The sequence below is a fragment of the Taeniopygia guttata genome, chromosome 2 (assembly GCF_048771995.1).
Source record: "Taeniopygia guttata chromosome 2, bTaeGut7.mat, whole genome shotgun sequence".
Lineage (NCBI taxonomy): Eukaryota > Metazoa > Chordata > Aves > Passeriformes > Estrildidae > Taeniopygia > Taeniopygia guttata.
The window spans coordinates 94,338,680-94,354,507 of record NC_133026.1 but is presented as its reverse complement, the minus strand read 5'-3'; the positions used below and the strand labels follow the sequence as shown (position 1 = coordinate 94,354,507).

The 15,828-nt window shown below is 38.0% G+C and overlaps 2 long non-coding RNA genes across 3 annotated transcripts in view; one reads left to right on the top strand and one right to left on the bottom strand.

Moving 5' to 3' along the window:
- The window catches only part of LOC140682392 (uncharacterized), a 124,546-nt gene that overhangs the window by 72,208 nt on the left and 36,510 nt on the right, over nucleotides 1-15,828 (bottom strand). The window lies entirely within an intron of this gene.
- LOC121469511 (uncharacterized) overlaps nucleotides 14,059-15,828 on the top strand; it is a 66,247-nt gene continuing 64,477 nt past the window's right edge. The window contains exon 1 of one of the 2 annotated variants that reach the window (XR_012054060.1): nucleotides 14,059-14,460. This is a non-coding gene — a long non-coding RNA (uncharacterized lncRNA). The remainder of the gene's footprint in view (nucleotides 14,461-15,828) is intronic. The other variant, XR_012054059.1, reaches the window with a different exon arrangement.

Here is a 15,828-nt window from a genome sequence, read left to right as displayed (position 1 = left end):
TCTCTGCTGAACCCTTTACAAAGAGAATACCAGCTGCCTGAATACAGCACACAGGAGGAGAGGAGCCACAGGCGTGGTGCCCAGCTTGCAGAGGTGTTTGTGAGGAGAGCACGTACTTCCTTTTATGCTTCTCACCCCAAAGCACAAGGCAGAGCTGACTGTGCAACCACATCCCTAGGGCCTGATTGTCCACTCCATTTCACATGTCATGGTTGTGCAGTGGAAATCAATGAAGTTATACAGCCAGAAAATTGGTGAAACAGAGACTGGGCCTCACCCCCTGAAGGGGTTTCAGTTCACTGGCGGGAGAAACAATCCTTGTACATACATTTGTCAATCTGGTCCCATCTATGTCAATTATAAGTATTGCTTTTGACTTCAAGGGAGTCTAGTCACATTTGTGCACCGTTCACAATGTGCTCTGGAGACTTTTCAAGAGAAAGGCCTTTTTTCAGGTAGAGGTTAAAGCCTGTACACACTAATGATGAATGGCTTTTAAATAAAGTTAGCAATATACTTTAAATTTGAAGACGCAAGTATTCAAGTATTCAATGCAAAGCAGCAGATTTCTGATCAATAACATTTTTTGAATGGCTATCATTAATCTTCTGCATCTGGCAAAAATAAAGAGAAGATCTTTAATTGAGTGTTGATAATTTATAGAGGGTAAAACTATACGTTGTGTGCAAATTTGCATATTCTCTTCTAGAAAAATTCATAAATTCATATGAAATAAAAGAAGCCATGCATTGAACTGCAGTGTAACAGCAGGGAGTAGGACCCCATGAAATGATGGTTACTGACCCACACAGCGACCTTTACTTACAGTCTCACCAATCACTGCTGATGTCTGTTACATAAAGGACAGAAAAATAACAGATACACTCTAGGTAAGATGGCAACCTCTCCCTCCCCTTAAAGTCCTTTTCAAGTTTTTTCACACTGATTCAATCAAAAAGTTAATAAACTGTGGACTTTTTTAATGCAAAATAAGAAATGCCTATAACTTTATTAAAGAAGATGATAATTAACACTATTTCCCCCTTGAGTTTAAATACAATAGATCATGTTGCATTGCCAGGCATGAAAACCAACCTATAAGCTCAGTTAACTCAACAACACAGCATAGGAGTAACATCAAAAACACATAGTGTGATTCACCCTAAAACAAACAACAAAGAAGTAAAACATTTTGTAAAAAAAAGTTAAAAATAGAGGTGCATGTAGAATGAGATTACATTTTGGATTATGAAAGGGTATGAAAAATTACACAATAGGCAGAGCACAAAAGTGCAACAACAACAACAAAACCCCACAAAAAAATGCAAAAAAAACCACCCACAAAACAACCACTGAGTGTTTTCATTATGTAATTATTTCAGGGTCTTCCTAAAAGGAGAATCAGTCCTGCCAGAAGAAATAAATGGTGGGTTTTTATTCAGGGGAAAAAACCCTGTTACAATAGCATCATAACTCTCTTAAGCATAGAAATATGCTAATTAGAATGTGTGCTAACTACACTAAAAGTCTCTCTTTGATTTCCAAAAATAACCATTTCACTAGCATGGAGAGTTTTAAAACTAACCTAAGTACTAAACCATTCTCATCTTGAAAATAAATTTTTCTGTGTCAAAACATAAGACCTTTATGAAGTATTGGTGCATAGTTTTTCTGTGTATTAAGCAAGATTTTAAAGTTGTAAGAGTACAGAGAACACTATGTGGGCTTTTTTCACTCACCTGTCATGGTTTAGGAATGGTATCCCTCAATTTAGTACTCCCACTAGAAAGAAAACCTCAAGCCACTTCCCATTCCTTGCCCTGAGAGACACAAAGGGCAGAGGTGGCAAGTTGAAAGAAGAGGACTAATGGAAACAGGATTAAATAATCAGAACATCTTTTTTTTAATGTGCCTAAGATAGAAAGGTTACTTCAATAAAAACTGAGTGTTCAGACCCTTGGTGGCCAAAGTTGTATCCCCTATTAGCCATGCCCAGCCTGAAGCAAATTTAGACTAAGATACAAAGCTTGAGAAGTTAAAATAGTTTTGAATGGAAAGTTAATCACTTTTTTAAGTGTATATATTTTTTGCAGGACCCAGTATATTACAGAAATTCTCAGAAATAAACATTTAACAGCTTATTAACCACAGAAGTTTATCCTTTCCAGGAGGACAGAGCATCTGCTGAATACAAGTAGCTTACAAAGACCACGATGAAAATAAATATACCCCAGAATGCAATATGTGGAGAGAAGCCACATCCACTTCAACAAATTAGTATGTACTCATGCTAAATTTTGGGGATTTTTTTGGATACACTTGTTTAGGTACCAAATAATTTCTGCTTCCCCTGACTGGAACATCAGCAGCACCCAGACTGCATCCCAAAAGAGAGCTCAATGCAGGTCTGAGTGCCCAGTGAATTACTGTCTTCATCTAATGAAGCACAACCACTTTCAAATCCTGTTTACAGGCACATTATGGTGATGCACAGACCTTGCTAATGGCAGAATTATATAGCAACACTCTTTAAAGAAACTCAGATGAAAATACAGGTCTTATAACAAATTGGGCTGCTATTTCCTTGTGGTTCTTTCACTAACTGATTCAACTACAGCTGACAGAGTTTTACTAAAATATTAAATCTTTTTATATACAATATTTACACATTTCTCTCTATTTGGCTTCATAAATGAAAGATTTTGATTAAATGTAAGAAATAAGTTACACAAGACAGCTTCTGGTGTCTCTCTTACACAGGAAGATTACAAACAAGTTGTGTCTGGGCTTGCACTGTAACCTCCCACCTTTGAGCACCACCCCAGGGACCTGTTCATCAATATAACCACTCTGTCCTCTGAGCACGGAGATCAGGGTTAGCATGCCACGGCAGCCTTCTCCTGTGATCACTGAACTCAAAATGTGTTAGTCAGACATGAAAGAGGGAAGATGGATAAAAAACAGCCTGAATTTCTCAACATTCATGGGGAGATTCAGAAGATGCATGCCATCAGAGCAAGGCAGGACTGCAATATAGATACTGTAATGAAACTGCACAGTTGGTGGCAAAGTCTCAGCCTGGTTTTTGATTCAAAAAAACTCCACTGTCTGGAACAGAAAAAACAGAGATGACCCGAGTTGGTGAAGTCTTATTTCTCTTCACATTTTTCCAAGGCAAAGAGGACAATATGTTTTCACTCCTGGTGCAATCCTATGAACTGAGAGGATAACAGGCTGTGTAGGATTCAGTGTCTTTCTCAACAAGGCAAAGGGATTCAGATTTATCTTCACTGTAATTAAGTACAATTTGGCTTGCTAGGCATTCTGAAAAAGTAACAATGACCGAATGAAGTCCACTGTTTATGCTAGGAAAGGCATCCTTGTCAGAGCTGGGACTTATTCATGGATGCACCAATTTCAGTTTATGAGAAGAGAATCACTGTGCACTGGCTCTGTGCTAATGTGAGAAAAAAAAAAAAAAACACAACTTAAAACCAAAACTTTCTGACAACTCTCGGAACTTCTGCAAACTTTTATAACTACACTACGGAAAATCTATGAAAAGTTTAGAACATAGAGTATTGCCAATATGCCTGACGCTCTACGCAGTTGGTTCCAGCTTTGGGGAAGATATATGCATCCCAGCTTCCTTCCACCATGGCAAGTAAAGCTGAGATTTTCACACAACATCCCTCTTTTTTCCTTTCCAAACAAAGCACTTCTATTTAAAATGCCAATTAACACTCTCCTTTTCAACAACAAAAAAAACACTCTACCTGGAAGCATGCCAGTGTTTCATCTTGTCGCCCATCTCATCCTTTGAGCTTCTTTGCTCTGAGGCATTTCAGAAGAAGCACTTAGATAAAAGCCTACCCCAGCATAATGATGCTACCACAATAAATGGTAGGCAGGCAGCATCAGCACTGGCACCTGGGCACCAACACTGCAGCAAGCCACATGCCCCTTTGTAACAAGGAGCCCCGGTTGCAGAAGATGATTTCACCAACTGTTGCTTTGAATGCTTACTTTTGAGTGCTTGAAAATCCTATGGTGACAATTCCAAGAGTAGACCTACTTTATTATGCCATTACAAGAATTTTTATATTCTTTTTCTCTCCATGCAGCCTTACAATCACTTATCAATTGCAGCACACCAGGGGCACGGCCTAGTGCTGTCTCAGTGGGAATTAGTGTTGATTGCCCCACTGTACATCACCTGTTAGCTTTCCTTTAAAAGTTTCTCACTTTGATCCTGCTGTTTTATAGTTCAACTTAGGTCCTGCTGTTTTTGTAATTCAGATATAGTACACAGAAGCATTTGGGTTTACCCCAGGATATGTTTTAGAGAACTGCATTTAAAACCAACATTCACTTTTATTGAAATCATTCATCCTGTAAGTTTTAGTCTGCTTGAGTGAAAAAGAACATAACATTTCTATAGTGATGAAATACAGGATCTTTTTCTATGCAGAAAAAAAAGTTGTTCCACAATAAAAAAAAATCTATTTAAATGCTCATTTGATTTTTTTTTCTCTTTGTAAATGTAGAGTACATCCCTTTTCTGGAGGTCAATACACAGGTTATACATTTTGTAAAAGTTAAGTCTTACCTAAACCACCCATACACAGATTAACGTTACTGAATAGTCTCACTTGGAGGGTGGAGGATTTGCTTTGTTCAACAGGAACCAGACACTGGTATCTCATTTTGAGCCTGGCCTTCACTACAGAAAATTAGGAGCTGTGGAGAAAGGGGAAAAAAAATAAAATAAAAAAAACACACAAAAAAAACCCCTAAAAAAAAACAGTGGGCTATTATCACATTTCACCCTGTGTTCTTACAGAATTTCATCCAACCCTTCTGCTATCCAAGGCCTTTTGATCTGCAGCCTTCTGTAAGTCTGCTTAACATTTACCAAAGTTTGCATGAGAAAGGTGCTGTGAGACTGTCTCTGCTGATCCACCCAGGCACAGCTGGGCCTGGAACCCCCACACTTTATTGTTCTGTGCTTCTAGTGCTGTCTAAATCTCTGCCAAGAAAAAGCCATTTGAGGGAAATTTAAATGTCTTCTACTATTTCTAACACAGAGAAGGACTGCAAGGCATTGTTGCATCCATCTGCATTTTCAGCACTGAACAGCATGTTGTTTATTCCATGTCAAGCATCAGATTTCCCCACATGAAAGGCAGGAAATACCTATGCAGCCACAGAGACCCTTTTAGACTGGGGAAAGTAAAACAAAATCACAATAATAACTCAGAGAGGAACCATGCTGGGTCACATCTCTTGACTGCTGTCTACAATGAGCTGATCACGGAGTGGCTGCCAGTCTGCTACCAGCAGGAGAGTTACCATAGCAAGTTCTATAAAAATAAAGAAATAAAACAACAACAGTAACACTGATAAATCCATTAGACTCTTACAGATTATGCCTATGGAACACTAAGGTGCTTGATGAAGGCACTTCCACTGCCAGAAAGATTTTCTATCTGAAATAAAGCATGAATTAATTCATTAGATGCAACACGAATGGACATCGCTTTTGATAATTCACAAAACTTCACCAACTCTATGACCGTATTTCAGCTCCTAACTTCTGCGTGACTGCTACTCACATGTTTTAACATATTTTGCAAAACCTTATTTTCTAAAATCCTGAACTTCTACATAAAACATCAATATAGGGGCACTTACATTAAAATAGATTTTGTAGTCTCCAGTTGGTAGACGATACTCTATGGATTCAAAATTAAACTCACTATACACATTTTAGTTTCCTGCCTAGGAAACTAGACAGAAATCCTTGGACACTTTAATTACCAAATATCCTACTACTTGAATTGTAAGGAGCTGCTACTTAACATACATTAAATTTACACATTTAGACATCATATACATACAACTCATGTTTTTTGCATATATACACAAACATATGTATGCAGTAAATGTCAGCTCAGTGCACAATTTAGTTATATAGAAATTACATACATATATTTTATTGCTCCTTTACATTTATTAAGCCATATCCATGAAACCCCAGAGCCTAAAAAGAACTAGTCTGGACCTCATGCAGAGATGGCTGAGCCAAAATCCATTCAACCACTTCACCCCTCTGTCTCTTCTCCCTTCATCAACATTGACTGATACATAAACAGTGAGGATGTATCCAAGCAAAGTGACACATTACTAATTGCACCATCTTCATTAATATTACATTATGTGTCTCTGTTCTGTAGAGAATTAACAATGCAAAAAGATGTCAAGAGCTTATCAAAATATGCATATAAATATTTGGTCCAATTTTTAACATGAACATACTAGCAGTCTCTTCTGCAACAGCCCAAACTGGAGAAAGGGTCGTCTATCAGCTGCTAACCAGGAACAAAAGGCAAATAGCCTTAATTTCCAAAACACTCAGAGCTACTTGCATCTTTCCTGTGCTCCTTGGATAATTAGGCATCACTGCAGAATAAGAAATCCTCACTGTGCTATAAAGATATCTGTCTGTAAACAAAGTGCTTCCATTTGTAAAGAAGTCTTAACAAAAAGACAGATAAGGAGAGGTCTTTATCAGAGTCACACAGAACTTGAGGAAAATCACTGCGTAAGGACCAGTCAAAAGGAACATTTCTAGACAGGAAATACCAAAATAAATAGAAAGCCATCTTTTTGCCCAAGAGTAAGAGAAATACTGCATCTTATATTTGGTCAGCTTGTAACTGCTTAAAAACATCTAACTAATTATCCAACCTCAGAGTAACAATAGTGTGTGCCCACAATCAATGTGGATTTAAACTAAAACATTTGTGGACTGTTTTCACAAGGGTAAGAGATCAGGATTAAATAAAGAGGTATTGCAGAAGCTTTGAGTGCTGCAGAGTCTGCAAAGGATCATTCATTTCAGCAAGGGCAGAATGGCAAGTTCCTCACCCACGTAATGATTAACAATTTTCACCTCCAAGCAAAGCTTTATGTTTTTAGCAACAAATAACTGCAAACAGGACAAATACAAGGAGAACATGCAGAATCTCTTTTGTTCTTTCCATCTTTCTCTGCTTCTCTCAGAGACTAAGAATTTGGGCACTTGAGCGCTGGCAGAACATATACTATTACAAGTAATATGTAAAACTGACCAGCCACAATAAACCAAATAAATAAACATACAACTAAATACAGTATTCTTCATCCAAGTTTAACTCGGCATCTGTCTCAGAATCAGCTGCTTCCAGAACAGAGAAAAGCTTTCCCAGAGTCAGGAATGGATTTTTTTCTGCCTGTACTTCAAGCCTTTCTTCCACTTTGCAAGAAGTCTCACTGAGTGCTACTTACACAATACTGAGATCCCAGATGGCATCCTACTTTAATTTGGGTAATATTTTTGTCAGAACTACAGTTAATAATTAGAAATTAATAACACAAGAGACATTGTCCTGAGGAACCTGTCAAGCTATATTTTACTCTTGTAATTAAAGTTCAAATACATTCCATCATGCAAAAATCTATGCACTCTAAGAAATATTTCAGTCATTAGGGTATCATTTCATTCATTTACAGACAGCAGTACACTAATTAAAGTCAGTATGCAATTGGGAAGTCACCTAACAGATTTTTTACTTCTTCACTTATCTCCGATGGTAATTTTTTATGCTACTAAGATGCAAAGGCAGATTCATGCAATTAAGGTTTCCTAAAACCTATTTATTTTCACTGAGTTTTCTTCTTTCTTCGTAGCAACCTATATAATCTGTTCTCTGCATTTGAAGTTGAAACAGTGTTTGTACCACACCAACTTTTTGGCTTATGCTGAATAGTTCTTGCCAAGGCAAGAACCAAGGTTTTCTCTCCAACCTCCCATACACTCAGAGGCCAGCAGGTCAGAAGTAGGCAAAAGGCTAGAAGGGGACACAGCTGGGACAGCTACTGCCACTGACAAAACAGACATTCCATTCCACACAATGCCATGTTTAGCAATAAATTATCAAGGAAATGGATAGGGTGTGGGGACGTTCATGATGGCATTTGTCTTCCCAAGAAATCATTACACATATTTGATAGGATAGGGAAAGATGATTAGGGCAGGAGTTTTGCTGTGGGCTGGGGTCAGCCCACCACATCACTCTTTCTGAATATTTTCTGTAGCTATTATCTATCTTGCCTCCTGTGCATTTCAGTCACTGCATTCAAATAGCAACTTAAGTGATCCAAGCAAGAGCAATACCCTGCATACCCTCCTCAGTAAAAACAGGCCACCTCTTCTTCCAAACTGACATTGGTAATCAAGCAAAGTCAAAGTCACAAAACCAAGCAAATAATCTGGAACAAGGGATTTAATTTGATATAGAGCATAGAATATTCTCTGTTGGAAGGGTGATCCACAAGGATTATCCAAGTCCAGCTCCCAGCCCTGCACAGGACAGCCCCAAAAATCACACCATGTGCCTGAGAGTATTATTCAAACTCTTCTTGAGCTCTGTCAGGCTTGGTGATGTGACCACTTCCCTGGGGAGCCTGTTCCAATGCCCAGTCACTCTCTGGGTAAAAAAAAATTTCCCAATATCCAACCTAAACCTCCCCTGACACAGCTTCAGGTCATTCTCTCAGTTCCTATATCTGCCACCACAGAGAAGAGATCAGTCCTGCCCCTATGCTTCCTCCATGAGGGAGCTGTAGACCACTTTATTTACAATAGACAAAATGTTTTTCAAACATTGAGCTTTGAGTTTTTTTATTTTTAAACAAAGATTACATGAGAAAATAATGTGTTTCTATTGAAGATACCAATATCACCCCGCAATTTTGGTGCGAACAGATCAAACTCTCATATTGATCATCTATTGATCAATATTTACTAGAAGAGTATGAAGAAGTATTGGACAATTTAAGTAGTACTAAACAATTTGAAGGACTGCTGGAGAATGTTCTTCTACACAGACAAGGCTTTCACAGTACAACTGTTTAATATTCCAGAAATACCCATCCAGTGATAATGCTGTTTAAACATTTACATAAGTGAGGACCTTGCTCCATCACAGCACAATACATTTGGAAATAAAGCTTCTCACATGATAATAGTCTGCTTCTGCCTTATATCCCTCTGGCACAGGAATAACAGCTTTCTTTATTGACAAGGTACCCAAGTAACTAGGCAAGATCTTGAATCCCAGTGCCCAGTCTTGAATTTTGATAGGCATATTAAGGAGGGAGAAACCAATTTCCATTTGTACACAAAAAAACTTTCTTCTCTGCTGAAGAGAGCAGAATGTTCATAACTAAGCAGAATGTGCCAGATATGGAGCTATCATTAATTGAAGGCAAATCTTCAAATGCTTTGAAATGCCAAGCCCTCCCCCCCTTAACAGCTGCAAGTAAGCCATTTTCTCCCAGTTCCAAAACAAACCCAATACCAGTGAAAAATCAATATGTGTTTCAATAACCAAATGCCCACAGAAAGAAGTAGTATTCTTATAAAGTCCATGTGCAAAGCAAATAAGTGTGTCTGAAACTACTTAACCACTAAACATGCAACTATTATTGAGGAAAACTGACAGCACAGATGTTTCTTTGAAATTGAAGTGTGGTACAGGAAAAGGAGTTGTGCAAAACAAATTGTTTGATCAGTCTTTTCCACTGTGGCTCAGTTTTTCTTCTCTATTCTTCAGGTCTCAAAGCCTAAACAAAGAAAAACAAGATCTGTTTGGTAGGCTCCTTTCAGAGCAAGACAGTATAAGAGCTACAGAAATACTTGTGAATAGCATTGCCCATTGCTATTCTCTATTGGTATGTAGCATGCCATGCTAAATCCAATGCATGTGAATAGAGTGGATTCAATTTCCATGCAAAAAAACCCAATTCATTATACTGATTGCAAACTGTATGGAATGGAGGAGAGCAAGAGTCCATAAAAAGCAGGGTTATTTGATTATATGCAGAGATTTAACTGCTGACACAAACATGTACGCTTCAAAATCAGGTGTACGAAAGGCTTTCATTAACCTTTTGAATCTTTCTTTTAGTGACCAGTAACAATAAATCAACAGTGTCTGGCTACATGGAGATTATAAAAGAGCAGCTAGAAACACTAACATTCCAAGAGCATAGAAAAGATTTTCATTGGTTCTTTACTAGCAAAGAACACAGGAAAATAAAATTACAAAGATCTTTACATAACCAAACTGTATTACACTTGATGGTAATAGCTTCCACCTTTACCATATTTTCAATGCATCCCAGAGAGAAGGAGAAAAGTAGTGGTCTAGCACCTTAAACGTAGAGTAGAGGTAAGTAACAGACACTTGTCTTCTGCATCCATTCATTGCTGCAGTAATGTAATAGATAACACCACAGAAGCCGTAAAATTGCAAGGTCTCCTCCAGGAAGAAATGCATAATGCCATAGGAAAACTCATTCACAACATATTATTTACATCACAGTTATTCTTAGAACCCCCAAATACCACAAGTTCAGGTATATGCAGAAGTGCATAACTGGACTCTGATTCACCCAGTGAATGGTGGAAAGGGGGAAGTAACACATATATGGCCTTTTCCCAGTGAAAAAGATTCTTCATCCTTTAAAAAATCCTAAAAATAACCCATTCTCTTTCAGCATATCTACTCCCGCCTAGACAGAGAAAAGAGTTTCAAACTGAAATTTCTGCAGCCTAAATAACATCTCACATCTCCCATCCTACTCCTACAATCTGCAGCAGATACAAAGACAAACCAGAAGACCGTAGACAAAAAAATCCCAAATCATGCATTTATCAAATATCAGCCCTACTCTTCCCTTGTCTTTCATGTGGAGAGTAGTTAAAATCCCATGCTAATTAAATTACAAGCATTTGCTCGAAAGTATGAGGTGGAGAGGACAAATATGGCTTGACTTGCTTTCTTAATGTCTGCCTCCCAAACAGGAGCATGGACTCCTTACTAAGGAACAGTCATCATTTTGCAAGCAGAAACAAACAGATATTGAAAAGGTTACTTTGGAGGCTGGTCCCTCTTGGAAGAACAAAACCATTACTCGAACAGAAAATTCACTCTCTCATACACCTTTCTTAATATTTTGTATCTAATAGTGAAAAAGCTTCTGTCCCATTAAAATCTGAATAAAAAACATATTAAGACAACTGGCTTCATATTTGTTTTCTAGCACAGCTGAAGTGTTTTCAGATTGGCTTCAGCTAAACAGAAACACAACAAAAGTGAAGAAGCCATGCAGAATAGTCCTTTATTGAGCAATTTTTGAATAACAAATAATACCACAACACTTTGATTTTGGGGTGTACCAAGACAAGCAACTGCCAAGAACTGGGAAATACCTTGTTCAAACCAACAGGATTTCTAGGTTGAGCTAGATCTGGCCTAAACCCTGACTACAGCCCTGCTTCTCAGAGTCCTTGTGTCTAATCCCTTGCACACTTTAATTCTCTTGGCTCAGATTTGCTAGCAGTTTGCTGCTTTGTTCTGGTTTTAAAATACTCTGAAGCTGGAACTAATCAGAACATTTCCAGTGAAACAGGTTAAAGTTTTCACCTGAAAGATATGCAAGATACAGTGGGATTAGTTAATTTCAGCTAAAGCAGCTGAAATTAAATCTTGGCCCTTCAAAATAGAAAATGGGTAATTTCTGTGCAATTTTGTTATGCAGTATCATCAAAACACTCCAGTCTTTTTCTAATGTGAAAAAAAAGGACAAAATCTGTAACCCCTGTTGAGAATCTGTAAAAACTGCTGAGAATCAGAACTGTTCTCTGTTCATCTATCATAAAATACTCAAGATACTCAATACCCAAGTGTATGTAGTATATGAAATTAAAGTCCTTTGTTATTATAATTTTGAGAGGGAAAAAAAACAAAGCAACCCACTAAATCGTTATTTAGACACTTGTTTTCCACTACAAGTACAGAAATTTAAAGTTAGTTTTAACAGCTCTTAAAACCTAAATCCTTAGATAACATTTTGAAGTAGAACCCCCAGGACTACATTTCTTGATCTCATCTGAAAGCATGGCACCAGCATGCTATGGGGATGTAGCAGAGAAGGGCTCACACCAGCACACAGGTGTTCTTATGCCAGAGCCATCACCAGACTCATGTGCTGTAACAAAATAAGGATGAAAGAATAATTAACTTGGGACCTTCCTTTGTTTCTCCCTGCTTTACCAAGATATCCTCCTCTATAATTTGCATAAAACTAATTATGGGCTTTTTGAAGTAAAAGATCTTTTTGAATCAGGTCTTATGGGCTTTGCCATATATCCATTCCTTCAGACTCTAAGCCAGGCTCCACATTAGCTCAGTCACCACTTAAACATAATTACTTAACAATCTGGAAAAGTACCAACTATATGTAATAAAAGCATGAGCATAAGATATATTACTTCTAAACATAAATCAAATACCAGTGATAATTCCCCATAGTGCTGAAAGGGTGTGTGTAAGGAAAGAATTATATAACCCTTAAAATTACTGTCCTCATTTATTAAATCCTCCAGATGTGTTTCCTAGACCTTGTCTGTCCCTAATCATCTTCTTTTATGTTCCTTAACATAGCATTGCTAGATAGTCAAAGTTTCTAGTGGGAACACTGGCATGCTTTTGTACCTAATGTACAAACCACCTGCCCATCAGAGGTTCACAAATCCCATGGAGACACTTACATTTGAAAACAAAACTCAGAGTCTGGAGATCAAAACAAGTAATGAGCACATATGACAGTGTCTTTGCCACATTAAGTGATTTTATCATATCCTTTGATTAAAAAAGAACAGCAAGATCTGACACTGCAGGTATTTTGCAGCACATCACCTGCAGAAAACGGTTTAAAAAGCTGCATTTAGAAAAACAGCCCAGATTTTGCTACTTTTTTGAATTAATGCTGCATTTAGAAATTCTTTATAACCTATACATACAGCTAGTACCATAGACATGGGTAGGAATGGATCATAATATACAGGACCTGCAATAAAAAGACCAAAAAAACAACTTCAATTTGACACAGGAAGAAGAAAAATTACATAGCACTGCCAGTGCCTTGGCCCTGCAGGAGTCCAAAGAACTTGTTAATTGGGATCCCCAGGCATTCCCAAGCAGCTGCCCATTGCAACACAAACTACAGCTCCCCCATGGTCTCTGCCAGACTTGCCAAATAGAACAGAAAAGGAAAAAGGGGTTTCCCTCCTGATCTCCATATCTGGTAAAACCGGGTAACACACCAATACACCCAATCATCCCCACAAACAAACCCATCTCTATTAATAGCTAAGTTTGAAGCTTCACAAAAAGATTTACACTGTCATCCTGGTCATCACTGTGGCTGAAGGGGAATACCCTTGTTCTGGCTGTATAGAGATGATAGAACCCCTTACACTGTTATTCCATTACTGACTTGCAATGGGATGAACACAAATTATCAGAGTTCTGGTGAGGATTTCACTGCTTTTCACCTCTCATTTCCCCTGAAGTCCTCACCTTCTTAGGACATTATAACTGCTGATATGTTCTGCAGTTTCTACTAGACATACAAAGTTCATTAAATACTTGTATATTCTCAGACTTTTATTCTCCTATTTGTACTTATTGATTTCAATTCTTCTCTACTATTATTGTCTTCTCACAACCAAGTTATCGGCATGAAATATTTTAAACTCATCTCTGTGAAAGAACCGTGGAAAAGCAAAATACATTGCCTTAAAGCTTTGATAGTTTTATGTAGTCACAAATGAATGATCTGAAAAAAAAGCATCCACTATAAGTAACACTGGGAAAATTAATCTCATTCCATTGAAAATAACAGATTCAAAAGTTAAAAATAGTCTCTCAAGAAAAATAATATAACTGGGGGTACAAGTTCCCCCTTCTCCTTTGTATTCACGAAGTTTAAATTTTCTCTGTAGGTTTAAATATCTTCCCACTTGGCTTTTCTTTTTCAGCCCAAAAACCAACAGCACTGAGGTCCCAGTGATGAGGAATGAGGAATGACTCACCAGCAAGTGCTGAGTCACAATCACACCAAATACACTCTTACATCTTGATGGAGCATCAAATTCAATAGCTTTGCTTAGTCATTTGAGCTTGCCCTAAGTCCTATGATTCACTCAATTTCAAAACTCTGATTTCTGATTCCTTGTTTTTTCTTTGCAATATATATTCCACTGTATAACTCTTATACAACTCTTAGAGCAGAATTGTTGCAAGCCATCACTAACCCTCAGTCAGATCACGGGCTTCAGACACAAGGTGGGTCACTTATCAAATCCAAGTGCCCAGTACGCCCCAGTGCGCATTGGATTAATTTGGAAGTGCTGATCTCCCACTCCTTGCACACCCACAAAAAATTCCAGCTGACATTGGAAGATACATGCATCAGGATTTCATCCTGTCCTGACTCATGCCAGCAGCAACCTACCATCAGCTAAAAGTGTGACCTTTCTCTGGGAGGGCTCCTCAGCCTGACAAGGTAAGACACAAGAAGTGGGTACTCAGCAGTTTATGCAGAGGGTGAAGTATCTGACCATGATTAAACAAGCCAGTGTTAAAGTGACAGATTTCCGATTCCTTAGCCATTTCAGTTTGTTACCTTTTGTCCTGTCTGAAGGTAGATAAAGCAAAATTACTTTTCCCAGCTGTTTATCTGTTCAGCCAACTACTTATATATTGAAAAAGCTAAGTTTGGCTTGAATTCAACTAAGGCAATAAATTTATTTCTCTTCACAGAAATTGATAGCAATGTTTTATCTAATTACTGCTAGCATTCCAGCCAGAATCCAGAGAACTTCTCTAAAAGGTTGTAGGCAGGCTAGCATGGCGGGGATGAAGGAAACTCATCAGGGAGAGAGGGAAAGGCAGATGCAGTGAATAGGTTTCTGATGACTGCCACATTGCAGTACCTACAGGAGGCAATTATCACTACACTGTTATTTGTTTTTCTGTCTTCAGGCACAGTTTTTCTGCTTCCTCACTGTGCATTTCTGCAGCAGCTGCACTAAGAATTGTTGTGCTGGATTAGTGGTTAATAAGCTTGTTAATGCTGAAGGCACTTATCCAGTTATGTACATTCAGAAAAGTTTCCCTTATGAAAAGATACTGTGAGGAAGGCAGGGGTCATCTCTTGGGAATTCTGGGAATAAAACAGACCACACAAATTCATATGGAGTTCACAGAAATCCTACAATAATAGTTCTATGTCTTTACCCTTGCTGAAGGAACTACAGCTTTCAAGCTTCTTTGGCCAGCTATTCTGATAGTCAATAATAGTATATTAAAAAAAAAAAAAAAGCCATGTAATAAAATAAATATTTAACTTTTTGTCATAACAAATTAAGTGTAGGTCATATGTTCTTTATCAGCTGCAAGTTCCCAAGTCCTCCTCCAGGTATTTACTATGATACTTCATTTTTTAAAAAAGCTCACCCTAGTTGCAAGCTCTTTTCTCTGAAATATTTTCCTTCTCCATCACATATTCTAATGTAAGCAAATTAAAAGCATATCTCAGTCTAAAGAACTCTGCAAAAAGTGCCTTTCCTACAGCTACCTGGAATTCATAAAAGTATCCTGACACAATTGTTCTAGACATCCAAAATCTACTCCTAAAACAGAAAGCAAAGACAGGCATGACAAAATTAATCCTACCCCTCCCCTCCCACATCCACCTAGGCTGAATTACTGAAGGTCTGTGTCAGTGTGAACATGAAATAACATGTTTCAAGAGAAGAAATAAGAGATCTACCCCAAAGCAAATCATGTCTTAGTGTCTTAACTCACCTGGTTCTAGTGACTGGTCTAACGTAGGTAGGGGATAGGCTTGAAACCAGGCCTCACACTATGG